This window comes from Balaenoptera borealis, assembly GCF_965194805.1.
Source record: "Balaenoptera borealis genome assembly, chromosome: 12".
In the NCBI taxonomy this organism is placed as follows: Eukaryota; Metazoa; Chordata; class Mammalia; order Artiodactyla; family Balaenopteridae; genus Balaenoptera; species Balaenoptera borealis.
This window is the reverse complement of record NC_138869.1, coordinates 8,567,109-8,590,622: the sequence shown is the minus strand read 5'-3', so window position 1 is coordinate 8,590,622 and position 23,514 is coordinate 8,567,109. Positions and strand designations below refer to the sequence as shown.

The window sequence follows — 23,514 nt, the reverse complement described above, 5'->3', positions numbered from 1 at the left end:
CCGCACCGCGCCCTCCAGGACCCTCCCGTGCGGCACCCGCGGCCCGAGGCTCCTTTCCCGGAGCTGCCTCCGGCTCCGTCGCTGGTTGCTTTAGTTCCTTCTCCCTCTTGGCCCCTTGGCCTGTCTCTCGAGCTTGTTTTATTTTTTCCTTTTCTGTCTCTCCCTCCTTCTCGGTAAGTGTCTCTCAGTGTCTCCTTGTCTCTGTGTGTCCCGCCCCCCACCCCAACTCCGTGCGTGCTGTCTCTCCTTTTCTCAGTCTGATTCTCTTTCGCTCTCTCGTCTGTTACCCCGCCCCTCCCCTTTCTCCCCTGTATTCTCTCTCCCCCTTCTCTCCTGTGTTTCTGCCCTTGGCTCTCTCTCCCTCTCTCCTGGTTCCCTCCGCGCCCGCCCCCTCGGACCCTCTGTCTCTCTCGATCCCTCTACCCCCTCTCTCCTCCACCTCTGTCCACCTTCCTCTCCCCCTGCCCTCCCTGTCTCTCTCCACCTCACACTCCACTCCCTGTCGCAGGACACTGTCCAGACCTTAGATCCCAAACCATGGACACCCGCAGGGTCAGCTGGGCAGAGAGCACTGCCCCCTCAGATTCCAAGATCCCCAGCCTGGAAAGGGGTCTGACAAGTGGCAGGGACCAGAGATGAAGGGTCAGACATATAAATCAGGGAAAAGTGAAGAGGAGTTTTCAGGTCTGTGCCAAGCCCCTGGGTACCCAGAGTGGAGCCTTGATCCTGGGGGACGATGGCCCCAGGAGGCCCACAGTTACCTCCTGTGGAGACCCAGCTGCCCTTCCACCCGCTTTATTCGGGACTCTGAAAGGACCTAAAATCCTCCCAGATTTATTGAACACCAGCCACAGGTGAGCTGGCACTGGGCCTGCTTCTCCTTTCACCTGGGAGGAGCAGGTGGGCATTGGGGGCCGGGGCAGGCAGTGATGCTTACAGGGTCACAGAGCTTACGTGAGGGCGCTCAAGCAGGGCTCGCTGCCTATCAGGCACTATGCCAAGCCCTTCATGTGTTTTGACTCACTTCGCCCTCACAGCCACCTTCTGAGGCTGGTACGATTACTGTCCCACCTTACAGATTCATAGCCTGAGGCCCGAGAGGTGAATGGACTGGCCCAAGACGAACAGCTCATAAGGAGGAGAACTACAATGTTTGGAAGCCCCAGTCTGCTGGCTCTGAACCCCACCCCAACTCTCCCCCAGCCCAGGCCTCTCAGAATGGGGGGCTCCCACATGGTGCCGTGGTCCTTCCTGGCTCTGCGGGTGGCGTGGCCTCCCTCACCTGTTCCCACCTGGTCAGGAAGGAAGAACAGGGGTTTCTCTGTGCCCCCTGGGGGAGGTAGGAAAGGCCAAGCCAACAGCAGTCCCGCACGCCCCCAACACTGCGCCTTCCTGCCATCAGCATGTGCTCATCACGCCTGCCTTTTTCCACCCCCTCTGTCAGTCTGACCACTGCTTTGACAGCCACGAGTATTCAACACAGAAAATCAAAGGTTCTGTTTTCGGGGCCCCATCCCCCACCCCTGGGGCTCAAGGCCACTCGGGGCAGCTTGATAGGACCGATGTCCCCACCTCCATCTCGGGGTGGGGAGGACTTATCTTGTGCCACCTGTGGAAGCAGCCTGGGAGCCCTGCCTGGGTGCACCTCGCCCCACCCCTCCCCGATCATCCCTCTGTCTGTCTCCCTCCCCATCTTATCTTTCTCAGCCTTCGCCACCCCATCTCTGGTTTTGTCTGTCTCCTTGCTCCTCCCGTTTCTGTCTCTCTCTCTCTCCCAGTCTCTCCCCCCACCCTTCCACTGTCTGTCTCTTTGTGTGTGTATCTCTTTCTCTCTCTGTGTCTCTGCCTCTCTCTGTCTCCCTCCCTATCTCCCACCCCTCGCTCCCCCTCTCGCCCCTCCTAGCTTCCTTCCTGTCTCTGGGCTCATCTTGCCGCATCCTGCAGCTCCCCCCACTGAGCCTTGAGGATAATGCTCTGTGTGGTCGCAACTCAGTCTGGTGCAGAGTGGATGCTTCCGGGCACTTTGGACACAAACTACCTGCCAAGCTGAGTGCTGGGTCTCAGGAGCCGCCTGGAGCTGGGGATATGCAGGGCCAGGTTAGCCGCAGAAGACATAGCCGGGGTCCAAGTGTCTTCACATAAGCTGGAGGTGGAAGTGCTGTGTGGCCTAGGGCAAGGCACTTGCCCTCTCTGAGCCTCAGTTTCCTTGTCTGTAAAATGAAGACAATCATAATAGCACACCAGCCCCTGGGAGGTTATATGATGTGAAGAACGAAATGTACCAGAAAGCACAGTGCTGGGCACGTGGCAGGCACTGGGCAAATGCCCGCTTTTCCCCTTACATTGAGCAATGGCCCATCAGGGCCTCATGGTAGCTAGCAGAGCCACCGTCTACCAAGAGCAAACTACTGCACCCAGCACTGCCCTGAACAATCTGATGCCATCCTCACAGCCAGCTGAAAAGGCAGGGGTCATCGAACCTATTTCCCAGATGGAGAAACTGAGAGCTATTAGCAAGAGGAGGATTTGAACCCAGATCTGTCTCCAAATCCTGTGCTTTCTCTCCTCTGCCCATTAGTTGGGAGCTCCCTCAGGCCAGGATGGATCATGGTGGCAGCCACCCTATACCCCCGGTTGGGCAGAGAGGTGCTGATAACTTGGGCTGAGTGAACGAAGGAAGGAACGAATGAATGAAAGAACCCACATCTCCCCTGGCCTTGCTAAGAGGTGGCGGGGTATCCTCCCAGAAGGGATTTTAGAGCGAACCAAGGGGATATGGATGGTACCCAGGAGGGCAGGTTAGGTAGCACCCAGCATCAACTCACTTTGAATTAACTAAACCAGATTTACCAACCCTGGAGTGACTGCTGGCTTTCACACTGCGATTCAGGCCCTTTTCAGTTTTTGTTCAAGACTTCTGATTATATCAAGGAGAAGGACTCTGTTTGGGGCTAATGTGTCTTTAAGGCCTCTAACATTTGTCATTGTCCGTTTTTAATAGAAGGTCTCAAGCTCAGCATTCTAGAATTTACTTATAGCTCCTTGTTTTCTTTATAATATTTGCAGTTATTTTCTGGTTTTGGCAAGTGATACTACAGGCTTTCCAAGTATAATAATGATGTAAAGCTTGCTTGATAAATGCATTTATCAAAGTTTTTTTTTAAATTTTATTTATTTTTGGTTGCGTTGGGTCTTCGTTGCTGCATGCGGGCTTTCTCTAGCTGCAGCAAGCAAGGGCTACTCTACGTTGTGGTGCACGGGCTTCTCATTGCAGTGGCTTCTCGTTGCAGAGCACGGACTCTAGGCGCGCGGGCTTCAGTAGTTGTGGCACGCAGGCTCAGTACTTGTGGTTCGCGGGCTCTAGAGCACAGGCTTAGTTGTGGCACATGGGCTTAGTTTCTCCACGGTATGTGGGATCTTCCCGGACCAGGGATCGAACCTGTGTTCCCTGCATTGGCAGGCGGATTCTTAACCACTGTGCCACCAGGGAAGTCCCTATCGAAGTTTTTAAAATGTGAGTTAACTTAGAGACAAATATGGTCATAACCTTGGTGGTACAAAATGCCTAAAATTTGGGAAACATTGATCTAATCCAGTGCCTTCGTAGATGAGGACATGGCGGCCCAGAAGGGGCAGGTCTTTGCCTGGACACCCAGGGGTAGGTGGCCAGGCTGGCCCAGACAAGGCGGGCCTGGGCCTTTCACCGCTGCCTGGGCAGGGGCTTCCCCATCCTGCCCCGTCCATCCTCGGCTCTCTGGCTGCCCAGGGCAGAGCGTGAGGAGGAGGAGGAAATGTTTTCCTTCTTCAATTGGAAAAAATAACAGTGGGGCCAGGGCTGCACAGGGAGGAGGGGGTCCTTGCCCTCCTGTGCCTCAGGCCTGGCCTCAGCGAATGCTGCCCCTGCAGGAAGTGCTCCTGACGTGCTCACTGCTCCAAGCACTGCCTGGTGACAGGAACAGAGGCCTCCGGGACCGCTCAGCAACCCCAGCGTGGGCCCCGACGGTGCCAGGAGCCACCACTGCAGTTCCTTGGGGGCTTTGCCCATCTCATTCCCCTTGGGAACAAGGCTGAGAGGTGGGTTTTATCAGCCCCTTTTTATAGACGGGGACACTGAGGGTCAGGGAGGTGACACCACTTGCCCACAGCTGCACAGCTCACCGGCCTCCAAACTCTGCCCTGGGCCACTGTGTCCCTCTCTACCTCTTGCCTTGGAGTTGAGAGACCTGAGCTCCAGGCGCAGCTCTGCCCCAACCACCTGGGTGAGCTTGGTGGCACCACCTCCCTTTGAGCCTCTGTTTCCTTACCTGGAAAAGGGGAGTATCATTCACCTCACAAGGCTGCTGTGAGGATGGAAAAACATACACGGGTCAAAGGCCTGGCACATCAGGAAGTATGGCGTCCACTGACTTTCCAGCTCTGAATCACAGGGGTCCTCTCCCCAGGGTCCTCAAATTGGTCATCTGTACCCCACTCAGGAGAGCCCCCAGACCCAGATAATTATGTCATCCTGATAGCAGCTGCCACTGAGACGCGTCATCGGTGCCAGTGCCATTAAGGGCTCGGATGCAAAACATTGCCTTAATTAACCCTCCACCAGGTCTCCCTCCCCTCTTCTCATAAACATGGACGCCAGACTCAGAGAGGCCTAGAGGCCTGCCTGAGGTCACACAGCAAATAGGTGGCCCGAAGTGACCCCTGCCCCATCTCTAGCCAGCCTTGCCCCTCCACACTGGGTCTCCTGTCATTGCCACCATGTCCTACAGGAGGGGCCCAGGAGGGGCCGGGTGACCCTCGAGTGGCAGCACTGACAGGGGACACAGGACCCATCACACTCGTGTCTCAGTTACAGACCACTGGTGCTGCTGGTGTGGTTCTGCTGGTGTTTCCCCACTGCAGACTCTGTGGAAGACCACGGAGGTTTCCCCCCTTCCGAGTTCTGGAGTATTCCCTCCCCTGCCCCACTGGATACCCCTGGGTGGCAGGGGCGGGGGGTGGCCTTCTAGGTTTGGTATCAGGGCTCAGGAGGGGTGCCCGCCCTTGTCTGTGACGAGCCAAGCCCCTGCTCGTTTCTCTCTGTCTTTGTCTCCCCGAGGGGCTGAAGGAAATGGTTCTCATTCCTGCGTGTGACAGACGCCCTCTCCCGACTCTGGGCACATCGTTGCCCTCTGTGGTGGGGACGCAGCAGGCTGGGGTGGGGACCCGGAGCCCCCGTGCACCCATCCCGGGCGCCTGGCCTGCCAAGCCCCCACGTGGCCCCTTTGTGCTCTGTGAGTCGGATAATGGGCGGCATTCTCAGACGTCCAGTCATGGGTCTGGCCCCGTGAAAGGACCCCAGCAGCTCCACACTGAGGCCTCTGTCCAGCAGCGGGGGTGGCGGAGGGGGCAGGGCCGCCCCTGGGGGACCCCACCCACATTCCCAGGCTACTGCCATCTCCAGGGGACAGCTGCCCGGGGCAGGCTGGGCGGCAGGGGCAGGTGATTCCTGAGCAGAAGGTAGGGACTCCACGAATGGAGCCACAGGGAAGCAGGGGAGGCCCAGAGCCGAAGAGGACAGGGAGTCACAGGGGCTGAGCACCTACTGTGTGCTAGACGTTTCTCAGCCAATCCTTGCAAAAGCCGTCAAAGGTCCATGCTAGTGATCCCGTTTGATGGATGAGTTAACTCAGGCTCAGAGAGGCAAAGCAGTGGTCCTGGATTTGAACCGAGGTCTGTCTAAGCACGCTCATTCCAGCGGATACTGAGTGAGCACCTACTGTATGCCCTGGGACACAGCAGCGATGATGCCCTGAGGATACACAGAGGAGCATTCCGGCAACCAGGCCCATGGGAGCAAGCAAGGCAGGCTTCCCAGGGGAAGGGGCACCTGAGCCCAGTTTAAGGAGCCCTCACAGGATTACTGAGTATCCAACATAAACTTCATCTTTCACACTGCAGGGGCTGTGAGGCCCATTTACAGAGGTGGGGACTGAGGCTCAGAAAAGGGAAGTGACTCGCTCGGGGCCACCCAGCTGCTCAAGGTGGAGCAGGAATTCTTAGGTCTGGCTGTTCCCTCTTCTCCAGGAGTAGGGTCCAGTCAAGGCTATGGAATTGTCAGCCTGTGGTCCTGGGACCTGGGTTCAGATCCCAACCCTCTGCTTCCCATCTGCATGACCCAGGGTGAGTCCCTTCACCTCTCTGGGTCTCAGTTTCCACACCTGTGAAATGGGTCTCAGAGTTCTTATCCCTCCAGGCTGTGGGGGATCAAATGAAATAATCCCTAGAGAGTGTGGAGCCACCAGCCATCCGGCCCGTGGTAAATAATCAATGACATTTATTATTAAAGTCATTGATGGGGAGGAGACGTTGCTGCTCCCACCATCCTTCCAGCTCTGGCTTCTGGAAAGTTCTGTCCCTGCCCTGCCCTAGCTGGACAGAGCTCAGAGCTGGCTTGGGTGTCAGGTGCCCACAGAGGTAGCTCTTCTCCCTGTCCCTTCCTCTTCCCCCTGCAGCCAGAGCCTCACCTCAAGAGGCTCTTGTCCTCTCCAGACTACACCCTCCTCTGCCCCCAGGGCTGCTAGAGGATTTCCTCCTGAAACTCCAAGATTATTATTATCAACCTTCAATAGCCTGATCTCTGTTTTGTAGAGTTCAGCCTGGCCTTGAGTCGTCTAGTCTCTGACCTTAAATGGTCCAGCCGCGGGCCTTGGATGGTCCAGCCCTTAACCTTGGGCAGGCCAGCCTGTGAGTATTACTCAGCCTGGCCAAAGTCCCCTCTGTTGAGGAACTTGGAACTGGTTCTTCAGGGACTTTTGGATGACGCCATCCCTCATCTTACTCAAGAGCAGCCCCCACTAACCACAGCTGGGAGTCTCAGGATGAGCCACCACCTTTTGCCTGTATTTCCCCACACACCTCCCCCAACCCAGGTCAGAATCTGAGTCCCAAAAGCCTTGCAGTCCTCAGGGTCCTGGTGTGCATATTAAGTTCCACCATGACCCTGAACTTCCCTCCCTGCCCCGTCGCCCTGGCTAAGTCCCAGGGTGTCTCTAAGACTCGGCTCTGGCCTCTCTTCTTCCAGGCAGCCTTCCCGGATCCCCCAGGCTGGATCAGTCCTCCTACTCTGGGCTCCCATGGCCCCCCTATGCTGCCACCATCAGAGCAGCCACACCAGGTGACAATGTGTCTGTTGCTCTGGCTCCCCCACCAGGGGGCACCTCAGGAGCTGGATCTTGTTGGGGGCATACCTGTGTCCCCTGCATGACTAGGCAGAAGGTTGGACTCAAAGCAGGCTCACAAGGGTGAATGAATGAATGAATGAATGAACGAATGGGGGAGGAGATGAACAAATGTTCTCTCATCACTTTCTTGGCTGGTACCCACTCCATACAGCTCCAGGGCCCTCCTTCCCCCCAGGATCCTGCTGATGTCCCCACCTGCTCTCACCCACCTGCCAGGGAAGGTCGACACCTCCTGGCCAGGCCTGGCCTGGGGAGGGTTTGTGAGTCTAAAAATACAGGTTTTCCTACGAGGGCGTGACTCGGCTGGGTTGAAATTTATAGGGCAATTGCACCAGCTTCACCTCCATTCCCCCAGCTTAGGGCCACAGGCAGGGGAGGGGCACTTTGGGATCCCCGTGGGAGGCCATGGGGCCAGAGGGACCAGGTTTACATCCTGCCTCACCACTTCCCAGTGGGACCTGGGACAGAGTCCTTCTCTCTCCCAGCCTCTGTTTCCCCTTCTGCAAAATGGGGGTGAGGCTGCACCTCTCCAACTCAGAGGAGCCTCATCACCCCTTTCACAGCCCCTGGCACATGGCAGAAGACCAGGCCTAAGGCAGAAAATAAAAGCAGCTAAAGTTTATCGAGGCTGCCCACGAGGTTCGCATGGATTATCATGTTTATTCCTCACAACAACCACCTGGGAGGGAGGCCCTTTCATTATACCCACTTTGCAGATGGGAAGTAAGGCACAGTGGAGTTAAGTGACTCGCCCACAGTCATGGGCTGATGCGTCGCACCTCCTGGACCCAGCCCAGGCCTCCACCGCATTGCACTCAAGGCAAAACCCGGGGGGCACCCGGACACCCCGTCCCTTCCTCCCACCTGTCCAGACGTCACCCCCTAATCACCTCCCATCAGTCTGAGACTACTTCATTGGTCTGAAACCCCCCCTCCTGCCTGGACGCCTCCTCCTGCCTCTCCCGGAATCACTTCTCCATGAAGCAGCCTGAGGGAGATTTTCAAATTGCAAATCTGTGGAATCTGTTTTTCTACAACTTGAAACCCTTCGAAAAGGGGTAAAAGCCCCACCGCTTTTTCCTCATCCATAGCCTCTGTGGGCTGCGCGGCAGTCAGAGGCCTCCACACCCTCCCTGTACAGGGCTCAAGGCACCTAGTTGCAGAGTTATTTGGTTAATGTCTGCAGACACCCGAGGGCAGGTCCTCATCTGTTTGTTCACTGCTGCTGCCCCATGGCTAGGCCCCCAGGGGTGCTCCTACATCCCTAAGCGAGCAACGAAGGGGTCCTTGGGCTGCTTTGGTGTCCAACAGAACACAGACTTAGTGGTGGGTGCACAGGCCTGGGTAGGGGCGCGCTGTGGAGACTTTGAGCAGCTGCCCGGGGAGGGAGCCCCCCAGCACTGGTCTAGCATCCAGGGGAAGCTATTTTTAGCTCCGGGAAACAGGAAGTGAGTCAGGGCCTGAGAAGGCCAGCCGGACGCTCGGCACCTCGGGTGCGATTGATGAGCGCCTGGACGGAAGGGCCGGCTTCACCTAGGGAAGCAGGAAGGAGGCCTGGAGGAAGAGGATAGGAGGGGAGACCCTCTCCCCAGCAAAACAGGCGGCCCTGTGGGGCCCCAGCGGAAGCTGGTGAGCTCAGCACAGATGCGGCCACCAGCCCATTGTCCCGCCACACCTGGGGTCGGTTGGTGGGGCAGGAGCAGCCCCATGCCCAAACCCCCAACCCAACTGACATCCATCTGGGGCCCACCCAGGGCGGGTCTGTACTTATCTACTCCCCACATGAGCACAAGGTCTCACTGGCACCATTTTACAGAAGGCCAAAGAGAGGCAGGGGCTTGCCAAGGCCACATCAGCAGGGAGGCTAGCACGGGACTTGAACTCAGCTCTGTGTTACCATGGAGATCTCTCAGAGGGTACAGTAGACTCAGGGGACACCAGCACTGACCTGGAGGCCGCCACCAAGAATGTCTGGGGCAGGCGTCTGAGGCCCTGGCTGGACTCTAGTCCCGGTTCAGTCTCTACCTGAAAACAGGGCCAATCAAGTGCCCCCTCCCTGGCCCCAATTTCCCCATCCTCACTCAAGAGGCTTGGCTGGCCAGACCAAAGTCAGGGGTCTGAGGCTGGGACGGTCCCCCTGAGCTGAGGCTCCTTGGGCAAGGGACCAGGGGACCCGCTCCCTCCCTGCATCACAGCCCGGGGCCCCAGGATGGTTTTGGCCGGGTTTGGTGGGGGCACCACCCTGTGAACCTCCATCTGGGACAAGGAGCGGTGGTGGCCGGCTGCAGTCAGCCCTGTCAGAGGTGGGTGGACTCAGGAGAACTTTCACTTCCTCAACTGGACCCATGTCACCCCATCCCTGCCTCTCCATTCTCATTTCCCCCTCCGTGCCATGGGCAGAGTTGGGCAACCCCTGCCCCTTCTGAACCAAGGGCTTCTACATCCAGAGCTCTAACCCCAGCACCTGGGCTTGGACGAGTCATGCAGCTACCAATGGACACCCTGAGACCCCGCCACTGAGGGTGTGCGCCCCAGGTTACAGGGTCGGGGAGAGGCAGAATCAGGCAGGATGAACCCTGATGCTTTGCTGGGTGGGAGCGGGGAATTTGAAGTTTTTCTTTCAAGTCTGAATGTTCTAAGTTTCATCAGAGAATGTATATTATTTGTGGTAAAGGCAACACAGGACAAGAACCATGGGTTGGGGGATGTGGGTGCTGGTGGATTTTTGCTAGGAATCAGAGGCCAAAAGCACAGCTGCACCTACAAAGGGAAGGGGGATGGGGCGGGGAGCCTGGGTGGGGGGCACTCAGACTGCTTCAGCCCAGCCCAGGCCCTGTTGCCGCCCCACAGCCCAGAGGGAGAGACTCAGCTCCACCGCAGTGGAGAGACTGAGGCTCAGGACATCTGGCCACCTGTTTGGGGTCACCCACCCAATAAGGGCTAACAGGGTTGCCCACCCCAGACCCTCCCCTCAGACACAACTTCTAGGGCTGGACTCACCTGGGTGGCTGTCAGGCGCCCTCTGAAAGGCAGCATTGGTGGCACCCCAGCTCTGCAGCTCCCCGGCAAGTCACTGCCCTGCTCTGTGCCTCAGTTTCTTCGGGCTGCCCTGGAGCATTAACTCGGGGTGGAAGCAGACAAACGCCGGGCGTGCACACGTGTGTCTGCTATTTGACGGACGGACGGAGGTTGGGGGGGGGGGGCCTCAGTGCCACGAGCATGCGTAAGGGTGGGCGGGACCGTACCATCCTGCGTGGGTGCCCGTTATCTGCGAGTTACGGCCACAGGCCAGCCCCGCCCCCTTTTATCATCCAGCCCAAAGGTGCAGGTGTTTTTCCCGGTCCCTCTCTCTTTACCCAACCTCAAGGCCTCTGGACCTCAAGGCCTGGGCATTGGTAGCAGGAGCCCTGACCCTCTGGACGCCCTCGTGCCCATCCAGCGCTGTCCCCGAGTGAAAGAGGAGGGGCCGAGAGGTTAAGTGAGGAGCCTCAGAAAAGGCTCTTAAATGCTAGTCACAGCTTGATTTACTTTTGAGTCCCCACCTGACCGTAATTCACTTCCATTTGCAGGACCCGTGGCCCCCTCGCGGAGGATGCCGGGAGAAAGCAGGAGGGGGCGGGGGTCGCACTATTTTTAGCCCCAGTAGCTGAATGGGCCGCAGTGAGTTACGGGTCAGGGGCTCTGCTCTCGCCTCCATGCCCTGGACCCTCCCACACAGAGTTCCGACTGCCTCGGCACCAACCCCAGCTCCCACCCTTGCTAAGCTGGTTAAAGCACCTGCAGGGCGCCTCCTGGGCCTTGTGCTGGGGCAGTTCAAGTTAATTTCGCCAGGTGGTGCTGTTATCTCTTTTACAGAGAGGGAAACTGAGGCTCAGGGAGAACTCACTGCCCAAAGTGACACAGCCAGGGTCGTCGGAGTCTAGTCCTTGTGCACTGTCCCACCCATACCCCCTCTATGCCTGTACCCCCTACCCAGACCCACTGGCCTCACATCTGAGTCCGACTCTCCCTCTGCTTTTTCCCCGCTTGCCTTCTCCTTCCCAGATCAAGACCCCTGAGCGGACAGTGAGGACCACGGTGCAGAGGGGACTGGGTCCCCCTTTCTGTGCTCTACTCAGCTGGTGTCCCCTGAGGGCCGTCTTTAGGCCCTGTGCTGAGCTGAGTCTCACGCAGAGGACAGGGCTGTAAATCAATAGGACCAGCCCACAGTGGAAGATGGAGTGTAATGAGAGCAGGAAGGTGCTGACACCGGTTTAGCCCTGCTGGGGGAGGTCAGGGAGGGCTTCCTGGAGGAGAGGATGCCTGATCTCAAGGAGGCACAGGGCTACCAACAGGGGCAGAGGCTGAGAGGGGACAGCCCGTGCAAAGTCCCAGAGGCAAGAAGGAACACATCACTCCTTTCCCTACTGCTGGCCCTGCCTGGACCTTCCTTCCCTTTCACCTCCCCACCCAGATCCCCCCTTCCTGACTCCCCCGCCCACGCCCATCCTCCTGGTGGCTCCTCCAAAGACCGGAAGATTAGGTGGTAATCCAACCCCACAGCTCTCAGATGAGGAGAAACTGCTCCAAAGGAAAAAAAAAAAAAAACAAAAAACCCAACCCTCACACACATTAATTCCATTGTTTCCGCTCCCAGATCCTGCCTGAAAAACAAAAATAAAATCAAAATCAGACCCCAGCTGGGAGGCTTTCTCTGGCAAAGTGTTCAAGTAGGGGGTTGAGTGGTGGAGCAGCCCAGATCCCCCGGTGAAGTGGAGACAGGAGACCCCAGTGCCCCTTGGTGGGGGCACTGGAGCCTCCACCAGCCCCTCAGGGGGTGAGCGCTGTGGATGCCGATGCTCTTCCCTAACCAGTTCACTTAGTCGCCAAGCAGCCTCCCCTTCACACCCATAAAACCGAGGGGCTGGTTGGTCGCACAGCAGAGCTGGGATTTGAATCTGGATATCTCTGACCCCAGAACCCACTAGCTTGCCCACAGTTCACAGGGTGCTAGGAGCAGTTAAAGAAGAGGAAGTGTTGGCAAGTCGCCTGCTGCACATCCAGCTGCCTGTGCTCATACGTCCAGGGATGGGGAGCTCACTCCTCACAATTAACCATTTTCACATATTTGCATTGTCAAGAATGTCTGTCCACTCCTGCCCCACCCCTGGCCTGGTTCCTAATCTCTGACAGTGACACTGGGAGGCTCTGCAGTGACAGGAACTGGACTGGAGGTGTAACCCTGTGGGACACTTTTCAGAAAATGGGAACAAGGGGCTTCCCTGGTGGCGCAGTGTTTAGGAATCTGCCTGCCATTGCAGGGGACACGGGTTCGAGCCCTGGTCCAGGAAGATCCCACATGCCGTGGAGCAACTGGGCACGTGTGCCACAACTACTGAGCCTGTGCTCTACAGCCCGTGAGCCACAACTACTGAAGCCCGCTGGCCTAGAGCCCGTGCCCTGCAACAAGAGAAGCCACCGCAATGAGAAGCCCGCGCACCGCAACAAAGAGTAGCCCCCGCTCGCCGCAACTAGAGAAAGCCCGCGCGCAGCAACGAAGACCCAACGCAGCCAAAAATAAACAAATAAAATAAATAAATTAAAAAAAAAAAAGGGAACAAGAATGGGGAGGCCACAGGAGGGAGGTTAAAATCTGGCCCCTTCTAGCACCGTGGTCCCTTGGGGGAGTCCCTTGGAGCACCCTCCCCAGGCCTCTCACAGCCCTGTGGGCAGTGTCCCCCTCTTGGTGCCAGGCCCAGAGGGTGCTTCTTCCCTCCCTAGGGTCCTCTGAGATGGGTGTGATTAGGCCCCTGGTGCCTCCTTCCCACTTCCCTCCAGGGTTGACCTCAACGGCCCCTGGCTGGGCTTTTCCCAGAGCTGAGGCCGGAAGCACAGGTCCCGAGTGTTTGTTCAGGCCAGGCTGGGGCTCCGGGCAGGCGAGGCGGAAATGGCCGCAAGATGTTTGTCCAAGTGGGGGTCAGGCTCCGCAGCCAGGAGTTTGGAGGAAGGGCCGGAGGAGAAGAAGGCCCGAGTCAGCATGCCCAGGGCCTGGGCTCTGCCTCTAGGTCTCGGCTGCCTCTCCCGTGGGCGCAGGGCTGCACACAGTAGGCACCTGGTGGGTAAGGAATCAAGGGGGAAAGAAGGGGAAGCTGGCACCTCCCTCAGCCAGCGCCCAGGGCGCCATCCCCCTCCCGGCCTCCCCCTCCCAAATCCATCCTTTGGGAAACCTACAGGCGCCACCTCCCAAACATAACAAGAGTCCGACCCCTGCTCCCCGCCCACCCCACCACCCATGTCCAGCCACCGGCTTCTCGCCTGGACTGCGGCAGTAGCTTCCTCACTGGTTTCCTCCCCTGCAGTCTATCCTTCTCTTGGCCGTGGCGCCAGAGGGATCCTATTAACAGGCAAATCAGATCTTGTCCATTCTTGCTCAACCCTTACCCAGGCCCCCACCTCCCTGAGAGCAAAAGCCAACTGTTACGGGCTGAATCGTGTCCCCCCAAATTCATATATTTAAGTCCCAACCCCCAGTACCTCAGAATGTGACTGTATTTGGAGACAGGGCCTTTCAAGGGGTGATTAAGTTAAAATGAGGTCCTATGGGTGGGCCCCAGGCCAATAGGACTAGTGTCCTTTTAAGAAGAGATTAGGACACAGACAAGTACACACACAGAGGAAAGACCATGTGAGGACACAGCGAGAAGGGGGCCATCTGTAGGCCAAGGAGAGAGACCTCAGGAGAAACCAAACCTGCCGACACCTTGATCTTGGACTTCTGGCCTCCAGAACTGTAAGAAAAGAAATTTCTGTTGTTGAGATGTGGTACTTTGTTACGGCAGCCAAAGCCGACCAAGACACCATCTGACCCGGTGCCCTCATCAGCCTCGGCTCCTTCCATTGTCCCCTTTGCTCTCTGTTGCTTCAGTCCACCTAGCATGTTCCCACCTCCTGGCCCTGGCCTTTGCTGTTCCTGCTGCCTGTTATGCCCTTTCCCCAGGGCTGCTGCCTTCTTATCACTCAAGTCCCTGCTCAAATGTCCCCCTTCAAAGAGGCCCTCCCAGACCAACGTGCTCGTTGGGGGCTGTCAGCCATCTCTCCTGCCAGACTGGGACCTTCGCCAGGGCAGGGGCTGGTGCTCTGTGCCAGACAGTGCCCAGCACACAGCAGATGTGCAATAAAGATGTGTTGAAGGCAGGGAGGCAGGCCCCTCCTGGCACCACCTCCCCGTCTTCCAAAACTCAGATCACAAGGGGCTTCAGAGGCAGAGCCAGGCCTCTAGGTGCCCTGTGGGTTCAGATGGTGGCCACCAGAGGTCCAGCCATGAGAACTACTTGCCTGCCAGGTGCATTGGCTGCTGCCTGCCCTCCACATCCTCGGTTTCCAAACATTGCACCTGTGTTCACTCCCCTCTTTCCTCATCTGTCTTTCAGTGATTCTTCCAGAGGCTCTGCTATAGACTGAGGGCATCCCCCTCAAATTCCTCTGTTAAATCCTAACCCACGATGTGACTGTATTAGGAGGTGGGACTTTTCGAGGGTGAGTAGCTCATAAAGGTGGAGCCCTCATGAATAGGATTTGTGCCCTTTATAAAAGAGATGACAGAGAACTCCCTTGTCCCTCCTGTGATGTGAAGGCACATGGAGAATGCAGCCATGTATTGAACTAGGAAGTCGGCTCTCACCAGGTAACAAATCTGCTGTTACCTTGATCCTTGACTTCCCAGCCTCCAGAACTGTGAGAAATAAATATCCATTGTTTGTAAACCCCTCATTCTAGGAATCCTGTTATAGCAGCCCAATCAGACTAAGACAGGCTCTTTGTTTGGGATGGCTGAGCAGGTAGGACCCAAGTTGAAACCCAGTCCCATCCCTTTTGACCTGTGGACTCAGTGCCAGCTCCTTCCCCAGGGGGCTGGGCATCTGGGAAGGACCTGAGCATAAAAAGCTTCCTGCCAGCTCAGTCCTAGGGACTGATGGGGACAGGCATCTGTCCACCCAGAGTGTGCACATGGGCTGACTCTGGCTCCTCCCTGCACCTAAATACTTCCTGGAAGTAGGGTGAGGAAAGGCTGGGAAACTGCTGGGACTTTCTGAAGGCTGGCGTGCTCTGGGTGTTTGTTCATTTGTTGAGTCAATAATCACTCTCTTGAGACATCTCCATACCCACTCAAATGGCTGAAATTTAAGACTGACAATAGCAAGTGTTGACAAGGATGAGGAGCGACAGGAACTTGTACACACTGCTGGGGCATGTGTACGTGTGTGAAAGGGTGCAGACATTGCAAAACAACTTAGTAGTTTCTTACAAAGTCAAACGTAGAGTTAGGCAAAACATCAATCCCACTCCTAGGTATTGACATGAAATGAGAACACACTTGCACACAGAAACCTGTACACAAATGTGTATAGCAGCTCTATAACTGCCCTAAGCCGGAAACAACCGTAAATTCCTACAACCGATAGATTAACAAATAAGATGCAGCCCTACGGTGGAATCAAAAGGAATGAGCTATGGACACACAACACGGATGAATCTCAAAGCCAGATTCAAAGGTCTCCATACTGCAGGATTCCAGTTATGGGACATTCTGGAGAAGGCCAAGCTGTACCGACAAACGAGGGATCAGTGGTTGCCACGGGCTGGGATTGGGGGCAGGGATTGACTGGGGAGGGGCACCAGGGAATTATCTGGGGAGCTGGAATGTTCCGTCTTGTTCTGAGAGTTAGTTACAGGGTATAAACATGTGTAAAAATTAATTAAACTTCACATATTTGAGATCTGTCCATTTCCCTCGATGTAAATTATACCTCAATAGAAAACAAAAAACATTTTTTAAACCGCCACTCCCTTTGCCGGCCGCCTGCGGGGCTGGGTGGACGCTGGCCCCCAGGGCGCCGCAGTCTGGGGCCCGGCGTGGTGGGGGGGGGTTGCGGGGGCGCGGCGCTCCGGCTCCGCACGGGGGCGCTGCCTAGTCCCGCCCAGGCCGGGACATGCGGCACCCAAAGCAGCGCCGGCCTCCGCGGTCCCGCGTCCCGCCAGCCCAGGCTGGGAAAGGCCGGAAGCTGCGCGCGGGGTGAGCGGGGCCCATTGTCCGGTTGTCCGCTCCGGCCCCGCCCCGCATTGTCCCGGGGGTGGGACCCTCCCCGGGCCTGGGCGGGGCTGGGGTCCCTGGGTCTTGGGGCGGAGCCTCCCCCGGCCCACGCCGCCCCTCCTCGGTTACAAGGGGGAGGCCAGGGCTGGGGACTTGAGTCCAGCGTCCCCCGCCGTGCCCCGTGCTCCGCACTGTAGAGCGACTGCGCTCCTGGTTCCGGCCAGCACGCTGTCCCCAGTGGCCAGGGTCACTTGAGCCATCACCCCTCATTTCCCCCTTGGGGCTTTGAGCCCCTCAGAAACCACAGACGCCGCTGGATGGGGGCGGCGGACATTCCCTCGCCGATGGTCACGTGGGCGCAATACTGGGGAATCGAGGAGGGGGACGAATATTCTTGCCCTTGCCAGAGCCCCCGCTTTGTACCAGGCGCTGGGGACACACCGGGAAACCAGACAGGGTCCCGTCTGCAGGGGCCCCCATTCCAGTGGGGGCAGAGAGGCAGAGAGCAACAAGTAGACGCCAAATAAGTGACTGCACAGTTGCACAAACGGGGAGACCAGTGAAGGAGGGCTCAGGTAGTTGGGTGGTCGCCGAAGGCTCTTGGCAGGTGATATGCTGGCAGAAAGCACGGAAGAGGCAGCCCCGGGGGATTTCGGGGTAGAGGGACCGCGTGGACAAAGGCCCGGAGACGAGAATGTGCTGCGTGGGTGCGAGGCCGGCGGGTGGAGGCGCGTGGCGGGCGTGAGTGAAGTCATAGAGCGGCCTCGTGGGAGCCCAGACATAAGGGGAGAGGCCGCATCTGAGTCAAATCCAGGGAGGAGACGGTGGGGTTCGGGCCAGCAGCTTGCAGAGAACAAAGAAGTCAGGAAAACTTCGGTTCTAGCCATGATCGGCGACTTGCCCTCTCCGGGCCTCAGTTTCCCTAGTCGTAGAAAGCATCCGGGTTGGAAACTCTGAAATTACGACTCTCAAACCAAGATTAACGCGACCTAACCTTGGTTGCACAAGAAAGGCGCCTGCAGCGGTTCACAGACGCGGACGGTCCTATGAAAGGAAAATCAAACCGGCACAGCCGGAGACGCCGTGGGCGGGAGGGGCTGATCCGCGGGGTGGCTGGACAGAGGGACGTCGGGAACCGCTGCCCGAGGCGGGTAGTTTAAAGGTTTCCGACACGGAGGGTGCGCTCCCTGAAGCAGCCACCAGGCGGCGCCAGAGACCGGGCTTGCGGCGCCAGAGTTTGTTTTGAAATCGTTTCGAAGTTACAGAAAAATTGTGAGAATAATTTCCAAGAGAACTCTTGGACCCCTTTCTTAACTCAGATTCATCAAGTTTTAGCATTGTGACCCCCTCTTTGCATATTCAAGTCCCCCTCCAAGCATCGGGAGAGTAAATTGCAGACGTGATGCCCCTTGAACCCTAAATCCTTCAGTGTGTATTTCCTAAGAACAAGGATATCCTATTACACAGCCACAGCAGAGTTTTCAAGATCAGGCGATTTCATCATGATGCAATACTGTTATTTACGCTGCAAAATATTATTCAAATATTGCCGGTTGTCCCAACGAGGTCTTTTATAGCATTCACCCACCCCCAGCCCCCATTCCAAATCTAGGATCCACTCCAGGATCACATTTAGTTGTTCATTTTTATTTTAAATGAAATTTATTCACTAGGCTTTCCCGGGCTGAAGTAATTGGAAAAGATGGATGTAAAGAGTTCCAGCTTCACCCTTCTAAACCGCATGAACCTGGGTAGGTCCCATTCAGGGCTTCTCCACTCAAAGGTGCCAGGTTCTGAGCAAGGGGTGTGGGAGAGGCTGGAAGGGGCAAAGAATGCACTTACATTCTGAGATGGAGTCTTTCTTTCATTCTTCCTGGTCTGACCCACTTCCCCAGGTCCTTGGCCAAGGGGTCCATCACAGTCATCCACCACAGTCTTCAAATGGGGCACTGACTCCCTGAGAAAGCAGCTTCTTGCTTTGGGAAAGAAAGACATATGCTCCCAACCGGCAAGGCCAGTTGGAAGTCCTTCTCTGGGACTGGAGAGGAAGAAGGGCTCTAAGGGCTCCAAATACTGGGAGACAAATCTTTTCGCCAGTCGAGTAGTTTCTATTTTTTGCTTGCAACAAAATTGCAGGAGGGCCAAATCCTTTTGTCAGCCAATAGAGAGAAATCATAGCGTCTTTTAACTTATATTATCAAAAATGGAAACATACACAAATAGTATAAGGAACTCTCATTTACCTATCACCAAGTTGCAACAAAAAATAATTCTTGATGATGGATTACTATTGATTTTTGGCATAAAACTCAAAGGGAGTTAAAATAACTGAGTAACATTGCTCCAATACTCCTTCCTTTCGTTTCTGTTCCTTATGTATGTGACAAGATTTGAGTGCTTATACCTGTAAAAATGAGAATGAGGAAGAAATGAAGCTGTAGAAATAAGCTTCGTATTTATCCATGGGTACACACAATGGGGGAAATCCAATCAACTCATAAAAAAATGAAATATATAGTAACATTTTGTTTAATCTGTATCTATCAATATTTGTAATATTTATAGTTTTGATCAATCACATACTAATATTTGTAATCATACCTTTCCAGAGTAACATTTTAAAAACACTTAGTGACTTATGATCACAGAAAATTTAAAAATTTTAAAACCAGTTTACATCCATAGTTTTTGGTACAGAGAAGATGGTGTGATCAATAAGAGACTTTCAGGCATAAGAATATATAGTACATTAGGCTAAAACTTTGTGGGGAGAGGAACTGAATACAATTTTCAGAGATAAAAAAGTGAGGTGAAACCTCATTAATAAAGAAGAGCTTGCTTGCGTGCTGTTTACATAGGTGATGATGGGGACGCAATCACTATGCTCTTTAGCGTCACTGGATGCGTTACAGAGTGACGAAACAGTTCAACCTTACAGCGTCAATATTTAAAATACCCTGGAAAGTACATCCTTTGCACCCATTTAAGCTTTTTTTAAAAATTTCAATAAATTTACTTATTTATTTATTTTTGGGTGTGTTGGGTCTTCATTGTTGCACGTGGGCTTTCTCTAGTTGCGGTGAGCAGGGGCTACTCTTCGTCGTGGCTTCTCTTGTTGAGGAGCACAGGCTCTAGGCGTGTGGGCTTCAGTAGTTGCAGCACGTGGGCTCCGTAATTGTGGTGCAGGGGCTTAGTTGCTCCGCAGCATGTGGCATCTTCCCGGACCAGGGCTCGAACCCGTGTCCCCTGCATTGGCAGGTGGATTCTTAACCACTGCGCCACCAGGGAAGTCCTCCCCATTTAAGCCTTAATGTTGTAGATGTCAACTGTAGAATGTGTGAAAGGGCACAGTGTTTCCAAGTTCTTTCGGGGGAGCCACTAGCTAAACAGTTTGCAGTTCTCCAATGGGTGGATCCAGGGAGCTGGGTCTGAAGTGTGAGAACCCACCACATGCCGGCCTCCCTCCAGACTCAAGTTCCTCTGTGTACTTGTCCCGTAGCTGGGAGATTTCTATCTCAATCACTGACTGTTTCACACTTGAAACCATTGAGAGTCTGAGGTCCCCCAGGAGAGAAACTGGCCCCTCCCCAGCTCCCCTCAGAGTCCAGCGGGGCTGACAGTCATGTAAACGCTCAACCACCACTCACTGTGTAGCTGTCATAGAGCCCAACTCAGCTGGCACTGGACCAGAGACACAGAGAAGGGAGCGAAGATGGCTTTCTGGTCTGTTTGGGGGATGTGGGGAGAAGGGCTGGTCAAGGAAGACTTCTGAGAAGGGGGGGCTCTTTGTAGGAAGAAGAGAAATTCCCTAAGCAGACAGAGGGAGGGCAGGGCAGTGAGAACAGCATGTGTGAAGGTATGGCAGTGACAGTAAACATGGGAACGGCAGCATTGTGTCAGGTGTGGCGAAGGGTGTACAAGGGAGCCTGGCTTCTGATAACAGCAAGGCTGGTTGACTTTCACTGAGCATTTACTGCCTGTCAGGGGCTGCTCTGGGTACCTGACAACAGTTAACTCACGACACCCTCCTAACAACCTCCTGAGACTGGTGCCCTTGTTACCTCTGTTCCTCAGTGGAGTTAAGGAGGCGGGGACAGGTGGAAGGATTTGCCTGAGGTTACGGGCGGCTGACTTGGGCAGAGACCTTCCCCAGAGGCGTGCTGCCCTTCCTGCCTGACCAGAGGGCCTTTGCAGGACGAACCGGGCGCTGAGTGAGCCCTGCCGTTCTGTCCATGGGCTGGGCTCCCAGGAGCCGCGGGGCGGGCCTGCAGCACCTGCGGGCCCTCAGCCTCCTCTCTCACTGCCCAGGGAGCTGAGGGCAGACGGGCAGGGCGGAGGCTCTGTTACGAGACCTCCGCTCCCTGTCTCCCCTCTCTCACTCACCCACGCCACTGAAAGTCAAGGCCTCCCCTTGCTGTCAGCTCCGCCGTTTTCTACCCGGCTTCCCTCGGGCAAGACACCAACCTCGCTGGCCTCATCAGCAAAATACCATTTGTATGACACTGGACCATGTGAAATGGCTGTTTTTATAGCGCAAAAAACAGTTGACTATTGGCAATTTCACACAGTTCCACCTACTAGCATCCAGTAGGATCAAATAAGACACCCATACAACAACTAATCATGGCTCCTGGGATGCACAAGCACTTGACATAGAGTCAGCGGTGTGTCCACGCAGGCAGGAGCCCTGGCAGAGCTCCTCACAGGTATGAATGATGCAGAAGTGAATAAGAAGCGGTTTGTGGCTAAAGGAGCTTGTGGGAGACATGTGACTAGGCATATTACAGAAATATGGCCTGAATTAGATTGGGCCCCCAAAGGGTGACTAGTTAGAGGCACAAGGGCATGTCTTACACGACCGAACCATGGCGAGGTCTGTACGACCAGCATTGGCAGCTGGGCCAGGGCCCGGGGTGCTGGGGTGCACCCTGCCTCACCTCTCTTTGCCTGCCTGGGGTCTCTCCCTGCCAACAGCTCTCACGAACTTCACACTTACCTGCTCCTATGACCCAAGAACTAGGACTGACCCTCCTTCTGGTCCCAAACTCGACAGTACCAGGCTGTGAGAATATGGTCCCTCTCATGCAGACAGCTCGGCTGAAGTGTGGGGAGGTGTGGTCCTGGAAGGGAGGGTATTGTCAGACAGCCCCTTATGAGTCCACCATCATGTGTGTCTCCTGGCTGCAAGTGACAAAACCCAACTCAAACTACCTTAGCAATAAAGGAAATTTACTGGCTCACGACACTGGGAGGTTCAAGAGATGAATCTAGCTTCAAGCATGGCTGCATCCAGGAGTCAAACTGATTCATCAAGAACCTGTTTCTCTTGTCCATGTCTTGGCTTTGCCTCCCTCCCTCTTGACCTCATACTTGGGTAGGCTGTGCTCCTGGCAGCTCTGGGGACAAAGGGTCCTTGTAGGTAGCAAACTGAAGAAGAAGAGTCCCTCTTTCCCAACTCAGCCAGCAAGAGCCTCAGGACCAACTGTGACTGGCCTGACTTGAATTACTTGTCCAGCTCTTGAGCCAGGATCATGGGATTAGTTCACTTGAATGATGGGGAGCGAGAATGGGGGAAGGTGTTTCGTGAAAAAGAGCTCAGTTACCACGGGAAGCGATGTAGTGTGGCAAAACCACACATAAACCAAAGAAGTCATAGTGAGGTAAGTGCTGTAACAGAGAGGGTGGCAAAGCCGGGGTCACCTGAATGTATGTGGGGAAGTCGGGGCAGGCTTCACAGGGGAGAGGCTGCCTACGTCCTCAAAAGGTTACACACAGAATGACCACGCGACCCAGCAAGTTCACTCGTAGGTGTACACCTCAAAAGAAATGGAAACAGGTACTCGGACAAGTACATGTACACTATGTTCACAGCAGAATTATTCATAGTACCCAAAAGGTGGAAACAACCCAAATGGCCATCAACTGAGAAAGGATAAACAAAACCCTTCTTTTGTGGTCTGCCCCTACAGAAGGATATTATTCAGCTGTGGAAAGGAATGAAGTAATGATCCATGCTACAACATGGATGAACACTGAAAACATTATGCTGAGTGAAAGAAGCCAGACAAAAGGTCACATTTTGGATGATTTCATTTATATGAAACATCCAGAATAGGCAAATTCATAGACAGAGCCCAGAATGGTGGTTGGCGTGTGTGGAAGGGGGAAATGGGGAGTGCCCGCTTATCAGGTATGGGGTTTCCTTTTGGGATGATGAAGCTGTTTACAAACTAGATAGAGGCAGTGGTTGTACAATATTGTAAATCTACCAAATGCCACTGAGTTGTTCACTTTAAAATGGTTAATTTTGTTATGTGAATTTCACCTTACAGAAAAAAACCCCAAAAAGGACAAATAATGTATGTTACCTGGCATTTGTTCCAAATGGATCCAGTTTGAGGGGAGAGGGGAGAGGAGGGCAAGATTGACCACAAGTTGGTAACTGTTGATTGGGGTTTATTACCCTATTCATTTATGGCCTATATTTGAAAAATTCCTTAATAAAGAGTAAAATAAAAGAGTAAGAGGGCTTCCCTGGTGGCACAGTGGTTAAGAATCTGCCTGCCAATGCAGGGGACACAGGTTCGAGCCCTGGCCCGGGAAGATCCCACATGCCGCAGAGCAACTAAGCCCGTGTGCCACAACTACTGAGCCTGTGCTCTAGAGCCCGCGAGCCACAACTACTGAGCCCGCGTTTTACAACTACTGAAGCCCGCGCATCCAGAGCCCGTGCTGTGCAACAAGAGAAGTCACCGCGATGAGAAGCCCGCACACCGCAACGAAGAGTAGCTCTCACTCGCCGCAAGTAGAGAAAGCCTGCGCGCAGCAACGAAGACCCAATACAGCCAAAAAAAAAAAAAAAAAAACAGTAAAAGCTTGTCAGGCAGATAAATAGGGTGGGGGGGGGGTGTCACTGCAAGAAGAGGGAAGAGCACATGCAAAGGAGCAGAGAAGTGAAGCAGTACAAGGCAGGACGGGAGGAGCGGGGGACACCTGCGTGAGGACTTGGGCTGAGTCCAAGGTCACATGACTAGTGGGAGGCCAGGCTTCCTTTCTTCCTTCCTCCCTTCCTTCCCTCTCTCTCTCCTTCCTCACTCTCTTTTTTTTAAAATAAAATCTTGGTTTTAAGCAGAAATAGTCTCAAAGCTGCTAGATCAGCAGTCACAAAGTCCAAGCACACATCTTACTTATTGGTGGGGACTCATTCAGAATCCAGTTAACCTTACT

The 23,514-nt window shown here is 54.9% G+C and overlaps 1 long non-coding RNA gene across 1 annotated transcript in view; it reads left to right on the top strand.

Annotated features, from left to right (window-relative positions):
* The window catches only part of LOC309607322, a 169,515-nt gene that overhangs the window by 16,430 nt on the left and 129,571 nt on the right, over positions 1–23,514 (top strand). The window lies entirely within an intron of this gene.